At 41.1% G+C, this 17,186-nt stretch overlaps 1 protein-coding gene across 1 annotated transcript in view; it reads left to right on the top strand.

Moving 5' to 3' along the window:
• The window catches only part of LOC117043806 (A-kinase anchor protein 6-like), a 200,981-nt gene that overhangs the window by 127,832 nt on the left and 55,963 nt on the right, over nucleotides 1-17,186 (top strand). The gene's annotated exons all lie outside the window — the stretch shown is intronic.

The raw sequence follows: 17,186 nt of genomic DNA, 5'->3' as shown, positions 1-17,186 counted from the left end.
AGTAAATGGACATAGTTATCCGTAACTTGTGCCATTAATTTCAATGGGTCTACTCTGTGTAGGATACAGCCCCTTGTGCCTTATAAAGAAAGAGAAGGGGGGAAAGAGCTGTTCCAGTTTCTGATAACTTTTGCTTAACAAAAAAACAAAAACAAACTACTTCTCCAAAAGCGTACTTTCAATTTTAACTCTCATTCTGGACTTTTGTGTGATGTGGAGATCGGGGGGGGGGGCATTTTGGGAGTGGAGGGGCTTTCTACAGACATATCAGGATGCAGTAATCTTCCTCATTTAGGCAATTTTTATTGGACTAATTTTGACAGTTGTCATCCTTGAATTGCTTGAGCTATGGCATATCTCAAAGAGCAGATTGTGAATCATAAAAAATAAAATTAATAACTAACAACAGAATCAGCAACAGTATAACGACAAGGAACAACTACCTCTAGCCTTTTTATTTCTTATGCAAGAAATGGCACACTCAAGGTCAAATAGAAGTTGTTTTCTTTTTCTCTTTTTTTTTATATATAATTTAATCAAACGTGAGTGTTTTTTAAATAAAAAACCACAAGCTTAACAAGAGTCAACAGTGTGATGTACCAGCAAAAAAGCTAATGCTATTCTAGGCTGCATCAACAGAAGTATAATGTCAAGATCAATGAAAGTAATAGTACCAATCTATTGTGCCTTAGTCAGACCACATTTGGAATACTGTGTCCAATTCTGGGCACCACAATCAAAGAAGGATGTTGAAAGCTGGAATGTGTGCAGAGGAGGGCAACCGAGGTGATCAAGGGTGTGGAAATTAAGCCTTATGAGGAGTGCTTGAAGGAGCTGGGTATGTCTAGCCTGGAAAAGAGAAGGCTGAGAGGAGATATGATAGCCATCTTCAAATATCTTAAGGGCTGTCACATGGAGGAGGGAGCATGCTTGTTTTCTCCTGCTCCTGGAGGGTAGGATTTTACAACTGTAACATGGCTTCAAGCTGCAAGAAAGGAGATTACAACTCTCTTCCTTGGAGGTTTTTAAACAGAGGTTGGATGGTCATCTGTCATGGATGCTTAGCTGAGATTCCTGCATTGCAGAGAGTTGGACTAGATGACCCTTGGGACCCCTTCCAACTCTAAGATTCCCATGATTTAATCCTTTGTAGCTGCTCTTCTTGTTCCATTGTACAAATGGGGGAGCTGACACGGAGCTTAACGTGAACATGAGAAAGAAAAACAAAATAATTTTTTTAAAAAAAATCCTTCCAGTAGCACCTTAGAGACCAACTAAGTTTGTTCTTGGTATGAGCTTTCGTGTGCATGCACACGAAAGCTCATACCAAGAACAAACTTAGTTGGTCTCTAAGGTGCTACTGGAAGGATTTATTTTTTATTTTGTTTTGACTATGGCAGAGCAACACGGCTACGTACCTGTAATGAGAAAGAAAGAAGAAAGAAAGAAAGAAAGAAAGAAAGAAAGACAAAGAAAGAAAAAGAAAGAAAGAAAGAAAGAAAGCAAGCTGTGGTCATTACAACATTTCATAGAGGCCACTTTGTTATGCGGGTTTTCCACAAATTCTGAAAGCACACCAGTTTACCTGACACACCAGTTGATCCAATAAGCCTCCCCCCAGCATGCAGTACAGCTGCCAAGGTTGCAATCAGCTTACAGAAGAGCATTATGTGATTGTGCTTAATCCTTTCCCTCTCTTGTAAGTTTTTTCCCCCTGCTAACAATCCACCCTCAAATTGCCTTTGGGCTGCATATGACCACCCTAAGTAGCTATTTCCCATGACTGAATGAAGTGGTGGAAACTAAAATGTGTGAGCTAGGCGAAAGCAATTCTTCACCCAGGTTTCATTTGGCCCTAGAAACATTTCCCTCATGAACAAAACACTAGCATTTTAAGAAGCAGTGGTGCAAATAATAATAATAGCCTTTTAAAAAGTTTTTTCTAATATTAGCAGTTTCCCTCGGGAATGACCGTAGCTCAGTGACATAACATCTGCTTTGCATGCCTGTCTCAGATCTAACCTGAGGCCTCTCAAGCTTGGGTTGGGAGACACCTCTGTCTGAAAAAGTATTGTATGTCAGTGCATACAATACTGAGGTCAATGGACCACTGGTATGACTCAGTATAAGGCAGCTTCCTATGTTCCTCAATATAGGTTTTAAAACAGTTTCAACAAGTTCCCAGGAACATGTGATTGATACCTGAATAAATTGTTAGGGTCATTTCACACATTATTTGGTTAATAATAATAATAATAATTTATTTATACCCCGCCCATCTGGCTGGGTGATATTGTGTCTGTGTCTCATGGTGAATGCTTCTGGTGGAGGCATCCCTATGTAGTGATGGCCGGTATATATCACAATAGACTGTTCCTTCAGAAACCTTTCTAGTGATGTGGTATATGCTAGCTGCCACCACATGAGGGCTCATTTGAGTAGGCAGAATTTGAGTTTCCATTTACAGATTGTGTGTGGAATGCATATATTATTGACAGCATAGTGCCATAGTGTTGAACCATATCGACTGAATGTTGAGCTGTTGAATTTGGTCGTTCCCCATGCAGAAACTACAGGAAATAAATCATGGGAAGATTGGAATCACGTTTCTCTCTTGCTTTAATTCATGTTGCTCCACTAACAACTATACTGTACAGATGCCAGTTCATTGCACTTCTTCTTTTCTGGGGGTAGATTTCTTAAATCTACAGAATCTTCCTCCTAGTTATTGAATTGATAAGTAATTGCACTGCTGAGCTAGCTCAGCAAACCTTCTCTGCCAGGTTACCTGCTGTGTTTTCACTATTGGCAGCAGTAATCTTTGCCTCTAAGGAGTCTATAAGTGGGAAAGATCTATAATAAAACAAGTACATTGCAAGGCAAGAGCATACATTAAATGCATAATAACAATATAGCGATGCCAGAACTAGGTATGAGAAAATTATCTGTATATTCACAGTTCAGCATGTATCCCCAGTGATGTTTTTCTCTAATTCCATACCGATTCAAGCCAAGCCTTTCTTCCCCTGATTTTATCCTGATAGATGACGATAGGAGGCCTTTGTAAAATTGACATAGAGCAGAGCCGTAGTTTTTGTTCTCAGTTGGTTCAAGCCTTTAATGTAATCTTATATCAAAGAAGAATTCTCCTCCTTCTGCCTCCAAACAAACCTGCAATCATTTTGAAATCTCAGTTTATACGATATTAGGCTAAAGGCTGACGTAGGATGGAAAGTGAGCCACAGGGCTGTCAATACTGTCAACCTTCTTTTTATATTGATGTCTTTCTCTTGCGTGCCGGTGAATTGAATGCTGATATGTAATTCTTGACCCTCCCTACTTGCTCAGCTGCCTGATCGATAATGCTACCACCACAACCACCTCCTCCTCCTCCTCCTCAGCCTAGGAAACAAAAGCTCCCTGCAGCTGGCGGCATTGGAGGCAGAGGGAGGTCATTCATTCAGCTTCCCTCCCAGGCACCTGGATTCCGGACACTTTGCTTGCTGGCAGAGGAGGAGGAGCCTGCATTAATATCAATTGGGTGGGTGGGCAAGGTAGGAGAGGCAAGAATAACATTTCATCATTCAGTATTATGGCCTGATGCTAATAATACAAGGGAGCTGTCAGCACATATACCATGCTGTGAGCTTACTCTTTTTCTGAAGGCACAAGAGACCACTATCTTGCTGAAGCTAGTAGGTCTGGTCAGGGCCTGGATGGGGGACCACTTAGGAAATATAAGTAGGTCTGCTCAGGTTCCATGGTGGAAAGAAGCATGAAATATTAATGTAAGAAACGTGTCTGTCTTCAGTCTTAAACTCTACTCCTGTTGCATAGTTATCCTCACTCTAGCTATCCTACTTTTAAGTTACTTTAGGAATAGAGTATCTAGATCTTTTGAGTATGCTTGGTCAGGCTTCGCACCAGCTGTCAGTCAGGTCAAGCATTGGCCAAGGGGCTCAGGAGACTCAGAAAGACCCTTCCCAGCCAAACATACCTGGGCTGCCACTCACTGCCCTTTCTGCCAGGTGCTCACATGGTGGTGTGTGGTGTTGCTGTCACTGCCATGACACCAGTGGCAGCAGAAAAACAAAGTATTGCATGGGATATTGGGGTATGTGAGTTCGAAAGGACATCAGTGGTACCAAGCCAAGGACCCCCTTAAGTTTCTGCCTGGTTCATTTTGGCTTCATCCTCCTTTTGTCATTATAATACCAGGACCTGATCTCCCAAGCATTCTTTAAAGATCCACAGATAATTATCCTACATAGGATTTATAGGATCTGGCCCAAGCGTCTAAACTCCTCTCATTAATCCTTTAATAGAAACCTCTGTATTGATGCAAGATTTCTGCCTGGAGTGTTCAAAAATTAAGCAAATCAGGGTTTATTGGAGCTGTGGAGATTAGAAATGAATGTACTAGACAGAGAAAGTTAATGATAATTCCTTACATTTCCCCCAGAAGATTAATTGTGCGTTAGATTAAAACCCCATTAAATTGAGTAAGATATGATTGTTAAAATTGTTAGCATGTAGGGAGTAAAATTAACCAAACATTTCTTTACAAATATAAAAATGTTGGCATCTCCTTTGACATTTGGAGGGTTGATTAAAAGCATTTAAGGTGCTTGAAATACATACTGCATAAAATGTGCCCTGATTAAATCTTCAACAAGGATGTGTGTGCCATGGCGGGTACAAGAAATACTGATCCTGGCGTAATGATTTGTGAGTAAATGTGTTGATTTAGCAACAGGAAAGCTTAAATACGAGGCTGTCCAATCAAAGAGGGGGTAGTACACTTGACTAAATGGCATTCAAATGTTCATCAGAAGTGAATGCTTCCTAAAGAAAGTTGGAGGTTGGGGGGGGGGGACAGGAACCTCCATTTATCCTAGATGGGACTAATAGCAGCTTGGGGGGTGGGTGGGCAGGAAGAGAGATTTAGATCAGGGGAAATATTTTTGAAGCCTTTAAAGCCCTATATAGTTTGAGACCCCTATATCCGAAGGAGTGTGCTCCCACATAAACCTGCCCACCAGCCTGCTTCACAGATTGCATGAACACTACATCTTAAAAGCATATTCAGAGCACATTTTCCCTGCTCAAAGAATTCTGGGCACTGTAGTTTATCCATCACATAGTTACAATTCCCAGCAAGCCTTAACAACCTACAGTGCCCAGAATTCTTTAAGGGGGGGGGGGGGTTGTGGTTTCAAGGCACTATATAGGTGCCTGAGTGGTTTATGTTGTAAAAGCTAAGAGTTGCAGCTGATGTTTGTAAGGGGCAAAGCTGTTTCTTCTCTCCATCCCTGCCTCTAATGATAGTGATTTTCAAAGAGGGGACATGTTTGTTTGTTTAAAAAAAACAACAACCCCCAAATACATCTGTTGCTTTTAGAAAAATTGAGATCTGTGTAACAAAATGCTCTTAATTCCTGCAATTCTGCTTTCTCTAAGAACCAGTTCTCTTGAGGAAGCTCATGGGTAAACAGAATAAACATGCATCAGATTATGTGTGTTTCTTGCATTTCTTTTGGAAGCTATCAGAAGCACACAACAATATGCAGTGCATTAGCTTATAACTTTATTATTTTCCCATTTTAAAAAAATGTTAAAAAATGAACCTGGAGTTAGGCAACATTAATTGCAGTCTGAACATCTTAAGCTGCCACCAACACCCTTAAAATCATTTCTAAGGTGCCTATTTATCGTATATCTTTAACCAAACACAAACTTTACTAATCAGTACAGGATAGACCATTGCAGAGTTAAATGGTTCATTCAAAGCAGAGCTTTCAGTAGCAGGATAGGAAGTTGGTGGGTAGGGCTTAACAGTGGTGATCATTTGTGAGGAAATGGAGTGACTATATTTTCACAGGTAAATTGTTGAGGGAAACTGCACTGCTGCACTTCTGAAGTTGCCGTTCATTTCCTCCTCTGGGTGTGCTGGTGCTCCATGAGCTTTTTGCTCTGACTCTGTGCAGAGCTGCGGCCTCCTGGATCAAACAAACCATGGTGAAAGTTCCCCTCATTTGCATCACTTCTAGACAGCCCTGTCTTACTCTTTGCTGTCAGGAAATCACTGTCTTTGTCACCTTTCTTCAGTGATCTCCTTTTGGCAGAGTTAGTCCATGTGACCAGGATTAATCACACAACAACAACAAGAAGAAGAATCCTGGCTGAGGATTCAGTGACATGTTTTGCTCCAAACTCCAATAACAACAGTGTAGACTGGAGTCAGGAAGAAATGACTACATTAATTTCTGAGTGAAAAGATAATTAACACTTAAAAGACTAATGTTGTAAGCTATGAAGCTATAATTCATATTAATGAAAACGTGCTTAGGGGAGGGAGTAGTACCGGGCTCTTCGTTGTTAAAATAATTTAGGGAAAGTAAAAGTATGGTGGTGGGGGACGCAAAGTCTGTGCAAAGGGGGGGGAAACCGTCAGCTATAATGTACTTAAAGGTTTGAAACTGCAGGCTGAAGTGTGTGTAAAGTGCTTACTTAGATGATATGAATAGGATCCTGCCAAACAAAAGCAGTAGTGTGCTCCTAGAATGCTGTGCTTAGAGGAGTTTCCTTGGCAACAGAAATGCAGTTCCAAAAGTAGACAGAACTTTCCTCAGAAAACATGCTATTAATAACAACCTTCCGGAACAACCTGGAACAATTTGACTACTTGGCAGTGATAATGCCAAGTGTTCTGCAAATTAATGTAACGCAACAGTTATATGTTTCTGTTGCCCATAATTCTTCTGAAGTTGAAGCGTGAACTCTGTTTGGTTTGTGGATCTGAGGGCAGGAAGCCATCCCAAATGTTAGCGAAGCGAACGAAAGCGAAAATACCAGTAGCTCAACTAGTGCCGGGCACATTATTTTATCTTGTACATACGACAGATTCGTTTGATTATATTATTTATTCTAAATGTAGGGATGGAGGACAAAGTGAAGTATAGGGTAATAATAATAATAATAATAATAATAATAATAATAATTATTATTTCTCCCCTGCCCATCTGGCTGGGTTTCCCCAGCCACTCTGGGCAGCTTCCAACAAAAGATTAAAAATACATTAAAACATCAGTCATTAAAAACTTCCCTAAACAGGGCTGCCTTCAGATGTCTTCTAAATTTCATTTAGGTGTTTATTTCTTTGACATCTGATGGTTAGTCGCCATCCCAAATTACAAACTGTATAGCAAATACTGTATGAAATGGTTGAAATAGTTGAAGGTTGGTGCCTTCAGTGTACATCCAAAATATTCGGTTCTTAGGCTTGATTCATCTCCTGTGCAGCCTCCTGATAAGTCAGTCCTGCTGAGTTCAATGGGGTAACTTCCAGGTAAGTGGGTAAAGATTGCAACCAAAATTCTGCGTGGTTTTGTGCGTTTGAGAGTTCACTATAGTTGTCTCTGTGTATTCTGATGCTCCTGTGTGCTGTAATTACATGGGTTGGAGGCTTCAGAAATGAGAACACTAACTCACCCTTCATGAATACCAGCTGAGTGACTGGGTGAACTGGGGAGCCTCCTGTGCTTGTGGAATCTCTCGCATTTTAGAACAACCATGTGGGGAGCCAGTGGCATAGCGTTGATTACTGTCACCCGGAAGGTGTGGTTCAACACTGTGGTGCTATACTCCCCACCAGAGCAAAGTGGGGCCACACTGAGCTGCCTGAGCAGCCAGCATGGTTCTTGGCGAGCGGAGAACAGCAATGGGCCGGGGTGCGTGGGGGGGGCACCTGGTTTGTGTCCCCTCAAAATTGTGCACCTGAGGCTACAGCCCCCTGGCACCCCCATGATACACCTCTGTGGGGAGCACTCACAAGTACAGGAGGCTTCCTGCTCTACACATTTACCCATCAGCTGAAGGAGGATAATTTCAAAGGGGACAGACCTAGCAGGTTCATCCCAGTAGTCACTCCCTTCACATGAATACAGGATATAGAATTTTGGTGCCTGAATAGGGCTAATGTCTGTGTATGAAGCAGAACTGGGAAGCTGTGGCCCTCCAGATGTTGCTGGTCTCCAACTCCCATCAGCCCCAACCAGCATGACCAATGATCTGGGATGGTGGCAGTTATATGCAGCAACATTTGGAGAACCACAGGTTCCCCATCTCTGGTGTAAACTATATACCTGCAAAAGAAAGAAAGAAAAGAGAATGTTACAAATAAGTGTTCCTCACACTCTATTCTGTTGACTAAGGATGGGTTTAAAACAGTTAACACTAACAGAAGCTGAAATTAATCACATGGCCTCTATATGCTCTCAACAGCTCTGAGGACAGCTCCCACGAGAGGTGGTGGACTCTCCTTCCTTGGAGGTTTTTAAACAGAGGTTGGATGGCCATCTGTCATGGATGCTTTAGCTGAGATTCCTGCATTGCAGGGGGTTGGACTAGATGACCCTTGGGTCCCTTCCAGCTCTAAAATTCTATGATTCTATGACTTGGCTTGTAACAGAAAGTACAAAATATGCTCTCTGTGCAGACTTTTAAAAATATGTCATAATTTCTGTCTGCCAAGAGAATAAACTAATTTCAGATCTGCCTTGCCAACTAGAATCATTAGAATTCTGTTAAAGGCCATAGGTTTACTAGACAGGAAAGGTAGACTACTCTACTGCCTTGACCTTTCTTGAATCCTTAGATCTAAAGGTTAAAAGTAATCAATATCTCATTGTGCATCCTGGTAATAAGTAATAACCATCATGTTAAAATCTAAATGATTGCATATCGCACTTAAGCATGTTGACCCATTTGGGAGCCTTTTTAATTGCAATCAGGATAGTGATTATGGTTTGCTAATAAACTTTTAGCCTAAATGGCAAAAATTGCAGCCTTCAGCTTTTTGTAAAATATGACTTCAGCGTCTAATGCTGATTGAAAAGGGTGTGCTGCAAGTTAAAAGCACATTTCTCTGGGACAGATTTGAATATCTCTTTTTGCAAAAAATAAAATAAAAATGTTTTTTTAAATTAAGAAATGCTAACAAAGACACTGTTAAATTGTGTTAGTTTTTCTAACATAAACACAGTACATACTTGCATCAAATAGTATTTCATACCAAGCGAACGTTGGCCATGATTTGTCTTAAAAATAAATTATCTAAGAGCTTTGGCCACTCCTCACATCCTCCCTCAACCATAATAACTGGTGTGTGCTGCGTCCAGAAATCTATGCCCAAGTGTGGACATCTTTTTATGGAGTAGCATAATCCCAAGCACTGTGACTGATGAACAAAAGTAAGAATGGATGAGTGAGTTGGAAAGACAGGAAATATGCTGGATCAGCCTGTTTTTGCCTAGTGCCTTAAGATATGTAATGAAGGTACCAAGTGAGCGTCCCTGAGGAGAGCATGCCACAAGCGGGGACCCACTGCAGAAAAGGCCCATTCAGACGTTGCCACCCTCTAGACCAGGGGTCAGCAAACCTTTTCAGCAGGGGGCCGGTCCACTGTCACTCAGACCTCGTGGGGGGCAGACTATATTTTGAAGGGGGGGGATGAATGAATTCCTATGCCTCACAAATAACCCAAGATACATTTTAAATAAAAGCACACATTCTACTCATGTAAAAACACCAGGCAGGCCCCACAAACAACCCAGAGATGCATTTTAAATAAAAGGGCACATTCTACTCATGTAAAAACACATTGATTCCTGGACCGTCTGCGGACCAGATTTAGAAGGTGATTGGGTCAGACCCGGCCCTGGGCCTTAGTTTGCCTACCCATGCAGACCTCATGCCGAGGAAACACAAAGAAGGCCACAGGGGGTGTGATCACAAAATCTGGGTCAGTTCAGAGAAGGAAAGGCTGTCCTTGAGGTATTGCAATCCTGAGCCATTTAAAGCTTTATAGGTAAAAACCAGCACTTTGAATTGGGTCCAGAAAATAATTGGCAGCCAGTACAGTTGGGCCAGGATTGATGTTCAAGCTGCCTTGTCCCAGTGAGCAACCTGACCACTCCACAGGGCTGAAGAACACTCCCCAAGCAACCACCCAAGTAGGACCAGAACCACTGCAAAGTGGGGCCACCCACCCCTAACTCAGACAGCCGCTCCAGTAGCACATCATGGTCGATGGAAATCAAAAGCCACAGAGAGGTCAAGGAGAAGTAACAAAGAAACATTTCCCCTGTCTCTCTCCTGACAGAGGTAATCATGTAGGACGACCAAAGCAGTTTCTGTGCCAAAACAGGGCCTTAATCCTGATTGAAATGGATCTAGAAATTCGGTTTTCTCCATGAAGACCTGGATCTGGTTCATGACTAGCCACTCAAGTGCTTTGCCCAAGAAGGGACATTGGAAACTCACCATATTTTATTGAAGTGTCTAATTCCCTCAAGCAAACAAGAGGATGCTATAATGGTTGGCTATTCCAGCAGGGCTTCTCATGTGGTTTTAAAGTGTATTATTATTTCAGTAGCAGAAAAATGTGTCCCATGTTTCCAACCCCCATCTCTGGGCTGTTGAAGGTAAACTATATTATCCAGGGGAAAAGAAAATGGGTTAACTGCTATCAGTGCTTCTTGCTAAAAACAAACAAACACACACACACCAAAAACCTCCAAAATACTTTTTTTTAGTAATAGGATGAATTTGTCTGACCCTCTCCACAACATGTCATTTTCAGCAATGAGGAAGAAAAACCACACATCAGATGTGATTTATCACATCTGTTTTCAAAGATATTTCATTTTCTCAGAAAAACAAAGTAGGAAAAGTGATACCTTCTTATTGAACTAATATTTCTGGTGGCAGATATGCTTTCTGACACATGGTTCAAGAAACTGAGTCATCTACAGCCCTATTCATGTATTCCAGGGGTGAGGATTCTCGAGCCCATGGTCCAGTCTTCACCCAACAGGTCAAATCAGGACTGTAAGGCTATTTAGAAAACACACCTACCTGGCAATCAACTGACATCATTCTGATGAGTGGTAACATCAGCTGGTGAGCAGTGGAGAACAGGGTTTGATTCTGTTTTGGCTGTGTACACCAGTTTCCCTGCTGGGGCCAATGCAGCCAAACTGAGCATGATACAGAAGGAGGTTCCTCCTGTTCAGTTTGGCTACACACACCTGTTCCTTTCTGGGAATAGCTCCCCAGCAAGGGTACAGATGCACATAGCCAAAGCAATAGGATGCAGCCCTCGGTGCAATTGGTGAATGGGATTAAATCCTGATCACTTTGGTTGCATGTACCAGTTCCCAGCCCCTTTTCAAACAGCCCTGTACTACTCTTTAAACTTCCAGGCTGCTTGCAAAAGGGCTTTCAATACCCACTGTGCTTTGAAGTCCCAACAGCTGGGACTTCAAAGTGCAGTGTCACCAGACATCAAGTGATTGACAGCTGGGTAGCCCTGTCCAGGTGTCAGATTTGGCCCTCTAGAGGTCAGAAGGTAAGGGTCTGGCCTGTCGAGCAGAACAGGTTCCCCACCACTAATGTATTACGTGCCTGTGGGTTCCACACCACCTGAAGGGTTCTCTATAATGCCTAGGCTAGCCTCTACCTCTAGTCACAACCATGACCTCCTCCCTAGCTGACAGGTGGTTTGGGACTTTCACCACATTAAAAAGCACATAGACCCCTTTCAGACTGATGCTGTGTCAACTGGAAGAGGCCAGTGTGCATATTGATTTCCAGGTACACATTCTACAGCACCAAATCATTTCTTTGAAACCTATAGATACCAAACAAACAAATAGGGCTGAGGTCCTTTGCACATATTTGTAATGCTCCTGGCTTGGTGCTTGCTTTTAGCATTGTGCCAAAAGAGCGAGAAAATGGTCCCTTCACCTGTGCAGAATTCATGGTTCACAATCAGTTATCAACTGAATAATGTTAGCTGACCATGGACTCTGTGTGTCTTGCAGTGGCGTATAAAGCTCATGTGCTTTATTTATTTGGATTTACATTCTGCCTTTCTATGATACAATCAAACTCTAGTTGGCTTATACATAAAAATATAAATCACAATAAAACTAAAAACAAAGATAACCGTAAAAACAAACAGCAGTATCATAAAATATTATCATAAAGTGTCCTCAGTTTCCCCCATTACCTGCGACTAGCATAGCAATAATACTCTAAGCCATTTTATCTGTTGCTTTCCTCCCTAAATAGAAGTGTATGTTACAGGCAGGAAAAGCTATACAAAATATGTTACCATATTTTGCCCTTCCATACTTATACTCTGTGTGTATGACCACTTGGATTCCCACAAGGTACTTTTATGCGTGTATCAATGTTGAGAGAACTGAGACGTCTGAAACTTCACGTGGGTTTCCCCCCCCCCAACTTGCAAGACTACGTATCCTTGGGGGGGGGGAGGCAACATAAGCTGTGGGCTTCATTCTCATCACTTAACAGATTAGATGAGCTGCTTCACCTGACGGGGTTTTGATCTTGGAAAATATTGCCTTTCTTGAGGTTGTGGCTGGGTTATTGTTATTATAATGATCAAAGCTGCTGTTTCACTGATTAGAACTTTAACTGGTAATGTCAATACCACAAAATATGATCTACCCAAAGCTCCTCTAGATCAGGGGTAATTCCTCTTCTACAATAGTCTCTACCAGAAGAAACTGACAATTTAAGTAGGGTTAGTGTAAATCTCATGAGGATTTATGGTCTATATAATTTATGTATATCTAAAACTCCCAACATACACCCCCCCATAACTAAAAATGTTTAAGTTTTTGTTTTGTTTCATTTTAAATCCTTTTGGAAACTAATAAATACCACACAACAAATTTGAGAAGGTGCACAAAGATGTCTTGCGAATGACAGTAAATAGGTCAGGCTGTAGCCGTAAATGGATACAAATGTAACAAAACGGATGCAAATGACAAAATATTTAATAGCTAGCCAACATTAGAAAACTTTAATCAAGCTGTGCTTTTTTAAAGCCCAACCAAAAAGTCTGTTTTGTTGCACTTCATTTGTCTTCTTCCATGTTAACACAAGAATTCACAGTATATGAAGTAAAGAAATAAGTAATAGAATATGACCCAAACTCTATAGACAACCTTCAGTTACTCCACACTGATTTAAATATCCTTCCTGAATTCCATTGGCTGTATATAGGAGGATGCAATAGCCAGCTTCCATGTTTAATATAACACAAACCTTAAGAAAAACTCTGCATACATTGTAGCAGAGGTATTAAATATATCTCGTCCAGAAACTCTGAAAACTAATTTGTGTTTTTAATTAAATTTGCATCTGTTACGGTAGATGTATCATGGACACATACTAACAATCATATACTATAGCAAGTTTGTTATCTTCTCCACAATATATATTCACCCAGCTGGCATCCAAAAGGATTGACCTTCAAGTATTTGGACATCTGAAAGAAATATTTTTGAGATGATGCCTGGGAGTGACCCAGTTGGAAAAGAGTGGCCCTGATTCAGTAGGGCATAATTAGTCGCGGGTAAGTCCTACAGCTGCAGAGAAGTTAAGTGGCCCCAAGTTGCATAAAAAGACATATCCAAATAGTAAAATAGCGGCCAGAAGACCGTCATAATGACAACATGGATGCATGAGAAACTGAGCATCTACATCAATTTTCCGTTAGGAAGGCAACCTCACACATTATGACGGTTTTAGATGCCTGCTGAAAACTTCTTTATTTTAGCAAGCCCACACAGACATATTATTTACTTTACTGTTGTTGTTGTTTTAAAGTTTCACTGCTAGTAATCTTATACATTTTTTAAAAATGTGGATTTAGCTGTGTTTTTGTCGGTAATTTTGTAGTGTCTACCACTTAGCGAATTTCATGACTAAGCAGTCTATAAATCCCCCCAAAAAGTTCCAATAGCAAGAAATAAAGAAAACTCCTTGTTTTCTAACGTCACATATAACAAGATGTATAAAGTGAGCAGAATGGATGTGGTTTGGTTATATTTCATTCCATGATGACTCGCTTCTGTCTGGATGGTGACAACGAGGGTGGTTTGCCTTAATATCTGTGGAGAAATTGAATTTTTGCAAGTGCAGCTTGCCACACAGGGATAAGAAAGGCTACACCTGTTTGAAAATTCCCTCTCTATCCCCAAACCAGATCAATGTCACTGCCATGAAGAGTGTCCACACCTTCTTTGCTTGCTTTGAGCCTTTTGTAAGTGCTGCCAGGTCTAAGAAATTCTGTATTAGTTTTAAATGTGCATCTGTCTCGTCTGCTGAATATCAGCCAAATGACTGCACAGCCCAAGAAACTCTAATTACTGTATTAGGGATTTGTTTAGCTTATTGTATTAATTGTCCACCAAGCCTGATTTCCTCCTGCTTGAAGGATCTGTTCCTAAGGATAGTTTGTTTCTTATAGTTCCAGTTCACTCCTGAATTCCAGCTGAGGCTGTATTTGTATGCTTTTTAATTCATCAGCGCTGAACATATTTTGCTCATCTCTCTTTCAAGTTTAATTGATTCCTATGGCCACCAGGTGGCCTCTCATACTTGTATTGTGTATTGTATAATTCTACTCAAATCTTAAAACTTCCATAATGCAACAATATTTATTAAACATCTGCTGCCTGCTGGAATTTCTTTGTGGGCGTAACATCGTGGAATTTGCAATGTTCACTCCAGGCTCTATAGTCCCTTTTAAGCCAGTCTCTGTGTTCCTACTGATGGAATTTATCTGCCTGTTGAGTTAAGGGCTGCAAAACTGATTACAGTTGTAATGTCCTTAAAGATTACTGAATGGTTTCAATATTCTGGCTTCCCCCCCCCCCCTTAAGTACTTAATTGCTTTACCAAATGACAGCTAACTTCTGCCAGTGTTACTTTGTCCAGTCGATTATTTAAATGCAAAGAGCAAAATCAATATAATGGCAATTCTTCAAATGTCAGTATCTAATGCCAATCACCATTGGCCTGAAAAATTGCATTTAATAGGGTCAGTGTATACCAGTGTGGCCTATTAATGTATAAAGTACTGTAGATTCTCCTGAAATATTTATATCTTGCTCTCATTTTTTAAATGTATGCCATATTAATACTTTATACTATAACCCTTACTGAAAAATCTAAAATAGTTCAGCTTTATACTGCAATCCTAAGCAGTTACAGGGGTGTGTGCCCCTCCGAACCAATGTATTCATGGTATGCAATACACGCATAGGATTGGGATTACGATTTGTTTCGAGTAACCGTCTGCGTTCTGATCCTTATGTAGCCGGAACCCAGGCACAAGGGGGAGGCATCAGCAAGCTCAGGGGAGTCCCAATATTTGCAGTAGTACAAAAATATTTAGATATTTTAAGGGACTGTTCAGGCAGGGGATGGAAAATGATTGAAGAGTGATGCTATTTTGCTTTTCTTTACGAATGGAGTAAGTCCCACTGTTTTCCATAGGGCTTATTCCCTGGAAAGTATTAAGACTGCGACCTTATTGAAAGACTCATAACTGTCAAATTGGAGTAAAAAGCATCATTCTCAGCCTTTTTTTCCATTGGGGCACTGTGCCGTTAGAATCAAATGCTATGAAGTTCCATTGATTTCCATTAGAATGTTAATCATGTCCTTAAATTTGTATCATTTGGAATAAATGGGGATGGGGATTTTAAAATGCTTAACTTTGGTTGGGTCATGTGCTGTGTTTGTTTTGTGAACTTTATCAATGATACATGAGCAACTGATGGATGTTCAGATTCTCCTATTTACTTCTATAGATGTATCTGTTTTCTCTTACCTCTTATACATGTCAGAAGCATATCCACAAAGGGCCCAGGTAGTTGAGACTTTAAAGGTGCATTTAACATGCCTGTTGTTTTCATTATAACAGCCATCATGGGAGGGAGGAGAGGCTAATGGAAGCTTCCCTCCCAGGTCTAATCACGTCTTTGAGTGATGGATATTTATCAGGACTGCAGCAAGGGGGACAGATTATTACACCTCCAATCCCCACGTACCACATCCCCAATCCTGGCCTCTCCGCCCCTGCTTTTATTTAGAAGAAATAAACTAGATACATTAAATGCAATCACATGTTTTATGTCACTGCTCGTTTGGCCCAAACACACACCGCATACTTAAAACAAAGAAACAGGTGTGCCTCCACTAAGATATTCAGATGGCATTAGTATAGCATTAAGACACAAATCATACTGATTTCCAGTTTACCTGTCATCTTAAAATGGTGTGACATATGCAAGTCAAGGCATATTCTGTGTACTGAAATACTGCAGAACTGCCTCATGTCAAGTGCCATGGGTGAGAGTCCTAATTTAACTAAAATCAGTGCTGTTGCTTGTTTGCAGTACAGCTGCTGGAATCTGAGGGGAGTTAGCTACACCGCTATTTCTTCCTCTGCTCGCTGGACTCATCTGGGTCTGCTTATACAACAGATATTTAATTTTGGCATACTTCCCTTCCAACTCTACAATTCTATTATTCCAGTGTGAAGTCCTCTTCCAACCCTTCCTTCCTTCCTTCCTTCCTTCCTTCCTTCCTTCCTTCCTTCCTTTTTGGCCTATAAGTACTTTTTTCTGCTTGGCATTTTGTGAAACCTTCATGCTTAATCTGTCCTGTCCTGAATCTTTCCTGCCATTGCATGTCGTCAGCTTGTCATCTTCTTACCTTGAAACTCAAGATGAGCTCCTGTGCATCAGTTTCAGCCTTAAGCCCTAATTATGAGTATCTGCTGCAAATTCAGATTGTGCCCACATGAACTGAGTCCACACCACGAGTCCAAACTGGCATGCAGATTCCGGACCTGGCAGTTCTTAACTGGACATAGCAAATTTTAACAGGCAACATTCAGTGTCTCACCAGCAGACTCCCTTTCCTTTCCTTTCCTTTCCTTTCCTCTCCTCCCTCCTGCGAACACCCACACAAACACTAGGTGCTCCAAAGATTCCCCCTGTTGGTGTAATATTGGGGTTCAATACACAATAACCTGTGGGTTCAGTCTGGATGGATAAAATCCAGATTCCAGAGGTCAGCCACATGTCAACAGAGTGTTTACTTAGCATTGCAATGGATGCCACTTAAGCCCACCCCCACCCCCACTTTAGACAGCGAGGAAGTGCTATACTGGGTTTTAAAAACACAGTAATATTTATACTTTAAGCATTCCTAAACAACAGCTCTTCTGTCTGGCTGAGTCATGTGGCATAGCAATGGCCTTCTGACATAGCAACATTCTTTATCCTTCATCCTCA

The sequence above is a fragment of the Lacerta agilis genome, chromosome 1 (genome assembly GCF_009819535.1).
Source record: "Lacerta agilis isolate rLacAgi1 chromosome 1, rLacAgi1.pri, whole genome shotgun sequence".
NCBI classification, from domain to species: domain Eukaryota; kingdom Metazoa; phylum Chordata; class Lepidosauria; order Squamata; family Lacertidae; genus Lacerta; species Lacerta agilis.
This window is presented reverse-complemented; position numbering and strand designations above follow the sequence as displayed.